A 5558-nucleotide genomic window follows, 5' to 3' on the forward strand; every position below is an offset into this window, starting at 1 on the left:
TTATGGTTTGCACAGTAATGTAGCCATGGGCACTTAGATCTCCTTGTGATTTTTGAGCCCAAGGTGGTAACTTAGGGATGTATACAAATATAACATTTGTTCTTTCTTTACAATACATTGAGCTATTTATATATCCAGCAATGTTTCCATACAATACATCTCCCACAATACATTTCACATCTGTCAATGGCTCAATGAATGGATCTTCAAACATTCCATGAGTCTTCATCCTTGGGAAAAACTTGAGGAGAGATCTCCAAGTATCATATTCATACTTTGGACCATTATATATCATCAAATCTTGTTTCTTCTTGATGCTCGTACGTACAAAAAGACCATATCCTGCCCTAGGTATTGTTGATTTCTTTACTTTATAATGGATGCCATTCATTTCGAGCACGTGATCAATGGGTATGGGCTATCTAGCATTTGTAGGTACGGCAATAATTCATCAAGCAAAATAGAATCACCACAATCTATATCAAATTTTGTAGGGAAAATGCAATTTTCTGCTTGATTAACACAACCTGTGTAAGGCAAAACATCAATGAACAGTGTTCTTACTGGTTTGCATTCCTCTTTAAAACAACACCACACTCTCATTAATGGTTTAAACTCCGCTTCCACATTCATCCTATCTAGTCGAACGATTCTACTCTTTGTATGCTTGTGGCATGCCATCGCACCCCACACAATGAAGAAATGTAACTTTCTGTTAACATAATGCTCCAAAGGGTCCAGTATGTGTTGCACATTCCCTTTGAGTCCATTCCTTTTTAAAACAACACCACACTCTCATTAATGGTTTAAACTCCGCTTCCACATTCATCCTATCTGGTCAAACGATTCTACTCTTTGTATGCTTGTGGCATGCGATCGCACCCCAAACAATGAAGAAATGTAACTTTCTGTTAACATGATGCTCCAAAGGGTCCAATATGTGTTGCACATTCCCTTTTCTCCTCCAGAGGACCAAATGCCAACATGGCAATGATCGAGCAACCATTGTAGAAACTCTAAACACCTAGATGGAGAAGAAGCCAATGCTTCCCACTGTGCAAGCTCATATGTTTGTTTGACTTGGAAAAACAACGCTCGAGCAATAACCCTTTCAAATCTATTATCACTGTTAGTCTTATTTTGGTTATCATCTCTTTTGACATTATTTCTGAGGGTGACATTATGTCTTCTCCTTTACCTTCTAAGATTTCTTCTTGCACCTTGACTTCATACAATGACATTGCATCTTCTCCTTTACCTTCTAATCTTGCATCCACATTTGTCAATGGAACATTAACTCGAGACATTGCATCCTCAATATTTTCAATCAACCATGTTGAGCTTGAAACTTGCAGGCTAATGTTCAAATTATGCACATAACGAATCATTGGAATAGGTGTGATGGGAAATGCTACTAGCAATGTGCAATTGAGATGGCCAAGATCTGTTGATAAACAAGGAAATGAAATTCATAAGTAGAAACAAACTAACAAGAGATTGACATGGAAAAGCTTTATAATGATGCATGAATAAATTTTGATTGTGTGCTCTCAATACAATTTGTTTGTGTGAAGGCATTCATGTTTTTCTTTTTCAAAACAAAATTGGATTACTATAAAAAATGGAAGATTAAAAAAAAGAAAACATTCATGTTCATATGCTTAGTATACCCCTTAAAGTGGATAGAGTCGAGTCCAAACATTATCTAGCATTGCCCGAGTGTTCCCACTAAGGAAAGATTTGGCCAAGTGGCCAAAACATATTTGAGCATTCATATGAAGTGAATAAGGATGGAAACTCCAATTCACACTAATTCATTCATCACGATCAAGTCTCAACACACTTTTCTCGGGGGGGTCACTATGTATAAACCCTCTATATCACGTGCGTTCAAGGCCTATATTTAAAATCCCTTATCTATAAAAGATTTTGTTAACAAAATGTACCCCTTTTCTATGCAAATCTGTAATTTTTTCCCAAAACTATTTTAAATAGTCCCTTATGTATATTTATTTCTGTAAATTTTAGAAATAAAAAATATCCTTCTGTTGAACTCATGTGATAGGGTTACATATGATGAGTTACCCCCCCGAGACACTTTTTAACATTTATGAACTCATAAATAAATTTGTATGTGTATCACACTCCATACAATTACAACAGGCAAACACATCTTTTCATGAAATATAGAAAATTAAACATATTCAAGAAGACATATGAATTCTTGAATTATGGCAATGAGATAGAAGAAATTCCCAAGTAATATTAAAATATCTTTGGAATGAGATTAATACATCATATGGAGAATATAGCAAGATAACATATGGAAAACATGAACACCATATAAAAAGACAATTTCAAGGACCTGTTGCTTCCTCTTCTATTTCCCAAAACTTTGAAGTGTGTTTATGTAAATGCTCACGCTACTCTTCATTGAAGGGTTGAAGCCCTTTTTGTCCTTGTATGGTATCCATTTCTTTATCCCCTCCACCTTCAATTGTATCATCTTCTTTTGGTACCCCCTCTATTGCCAACATTGGTTCTTGCAAGCTAGCCCATTGTCGAATTTCATGATTAGTGTAAGCATATGTGCAACAGATACTTTCCACGTTTGCCAACTGCTCATAAGTCTCAACAGCTGAAACAACACGCCTCTTACAAGAAAGAGACTCTATTGCAGGAAGTGCCTCAAAAAATAAGTCCAATACATAGTCATCTTCTCGACGGAAACCCATGATGATGTCTTTCATGATACTTGAATGTTTTCTTTTCAAGGACAATTCAATGTCAAATTCATCATCATCATCCTCGTCACCATCATCCTCATGACCTGATTCTTCTGCACCACTTGATTTTCCATATTTTTCATCTACAACATATATTGATGGCTTACATTGTGCATTGGTATAGCACTCAATATTGTTGAAATGCTTTTCCTTGCTTACTAGTACACAGGCAATCAAACCATCCATAGATCCAGTGATAAATATATTTGAAGTATCAACATTAAAGCAATCGAAGTGTATTTTATATTGTCCACATGTCTTATTTAATGCATTCTTCAAACATGATACATGATCCATTGTCAAGAACACCACAAGAAGGAAGAATTGCACTGGGGGAGAAGCGATTGTCATCAAGCTTTTCAACAAACACTCAAAGCGATCCTCATTCCAATTTCTGCTTCTGCTTGGTCCATTCATTACATCCAAAAAAGCAACCCCTATTGCCATTGGATCTTGGTACACATTATGTATAAATTCCATTCCCTCCATGTTTGAACCGACTGTGTAGAAACTCCAAGGTCAGGTGGAATTTGGTCCATGACTTGCACCTTCAATTTGTCCAATAATTCACCTCAGATACCCCTTTGCAACGTTAGGCAATGGTGGAGTTTCCTTGCCCTGTTGAAGCTTCACTTTGAACCATGAGTCACAGCAACAACGAATCCGATGATACAATTCTAGACTAATTTTAAAATGTAATCTGCACTCATCCCAATTTTTTAACATTAAAGAAGGTCGTTCTGTCGATATAAACATATAAAGTTCTTCTTGTAGTGCAGCATCTCTCTTTATCTACATAGCTCATCCTTCAATATCAAGAATCATGGCATCAGTTTTTGTTTTACCTATAACTACTATACCTTCCTTAATGTCATTTTGAATTTGACGAATTTGATCATCACTCAATCCATGCAAGCATCTAAACATTGAGACTATGGGTTGCTTACAGCATATTCCGTCTTGCGAATATTTTCTTGCAATGTAATCCTCAAGGATGGAGATCCATGCATCATAAATGGCATCGCTTGTGATGATCATATGTACATCCTTCATGGCAAAGCTATTGCCCAATGTTACCTTGCCGCTAGTGTCAATGAAAGCCTGCAAAATATATGAAGGCAGTAGAATGCAATAATTAAGAAAACTGACTTGTAAAAAATGATTCATGATTGAATTCTGTACTTACATCCCAATTCTCACAATCTAGATGTCCTTTTGCAAGCCCTTCTTGTTCTTTCTTAGGTCTGTTAAAGAGAACCTATTGTCCCCTCACCTGCTTAAGTATATCAATGTATGGAGATTGTGTCTCAAGATATTTTGAGACTCTAGGTTTGCCATCTTTGATATCTCCACACAAAAGTGTGCGGGACAATTCACCACAATCTTGGCTTGGTAGGTGCAGTAGTAGTTCTTTCTTTGGGCTGTGCTGTTATCATCATTAGATGTGAATATTTTAGCAACACATATTGAATGTTGTCCAGATAGTATCCAGTAGTGGCACTTGGTTAGATTCTTTTTATCTACCCTTTCTAGAAGATGCTTTGTTTTAGGATTTAAAGGCATTAAATCCACTACAGTAGCAAGAGGCCTAGAGTTATAACCGAAGTCTGTAGCAAGCTTCTCCACATGCTCTTTGTTCAACCCTCTATATACATAGCTTGGAGGAGATTTTTGACATCTTGCAACTGGAATTGGAAATGTTGCATGGAACCGAATGGATAGTATTTTTCATATTCCACCAAGCGTGATGGTTTGTTTTGCCCTTTTTTCCCTATGACCTTTCCACTTGGCTCCAATTCATTACCACTGCTTCTTTCCACAAATGCTAGCACACCCTTCATAGTTGTTCCTTCCTCTGGTACAACAATTATAGTTAGCTTTACTTTCTTTGCCCCTTCTCCGCTACCACATGGTGCATGAACCAAATTCGACTTTTGTTTCTTTGTTCCTTCCCCACTATCTTCCCCACTCTTGCGCTTCTTTAATGTCGTTGAAACTTTGCGATATGATTCTATAATTGTTGTCACTATGTGAATGCCATTTCCATCAACTGATTCGACACTTATCCAACCTCTTGTGTGCATGTTGTCATCTACGTCAGACTTCATACGAGATGCTTCATAATCGCTGGGATCCAAGAGAAATTTCTTGTTTTGATTTATAATAATCAACAATCCAATATCTCCCTCCTTTCCAACCACATCTTCCATGATTTGATGTACTAATGCAACACAAGTGTATGCACTTTTATTAGGTAACAAAACAAACAAGTGAACTCGTGTCAATTGTGCTCCCTCAATACTATATATGTCAAAGTACCAAGGTATGCATTTCTCTCCAAATCCACTTATAACTTTCTCAACCTTCTTCATGGTTGTGTCTTTCCTGTAAAAATCTAAGCAATATACAAACTATCATCTTTACAATGTTCAATGTTAGACAAAACACATTATCGATAAACATATCTCAAACAGAATCAACAATTGACACCAGACATAGTGGTAGATTTGAGAAAGCACCAAGGTCTAGTGAGATTTGGTCGTGTGGACAAATCTTATGGGCCTGTTTTAAAGCACCAGGTTCTAGGGAGATTTAGATGTGTGGCCAAATCTTATGGGCTTCTTTCAAAGACCAGAGTTTTGGGAGATTTGGGAGTGTGGCAAGACCTTGTGGGCTTCTTTCAAAGCACTAGGGTCTGGGGAGTTTTGGCCGTGTGACCAAATCTTGCTAGTTCATCTTGCTAGTTCCTTTCAAATCACAAGGGTCTAGAGA

The 5558-nt window shown here is 37.0% G+C and overlaps 1 pseudogene; it reads right to left on the reverse strand.

The window, feature by feature from the left end:
* Positions 1-3587: 3587 nt before the first annotated feature.
* On the reverse strand, positions 3588-4894 carry LOC147890244 (uncharacterized; annotated as a pseudogene).
* Between the last annotated feature and the right edge of the window lie 664 nt (positions 4895-5558).

Source organism: Dipteris shenzhenensis, chromosome 19 (genome assembly GCF_047967505.1).
Source record: "Dipteris shenzhenensis isolate YYH24624 ecotype China chromosome 19, Dip_SZ_1.0, whole genome shotgun sequence".
Taxonomy (NCBI): Eukaryota; Viridiplantae; Streptophyta; class Polypodiopsida; order Gleicheniales; family Dipteridaceae; genus Dipteris; species Dipteris shenzhenensis.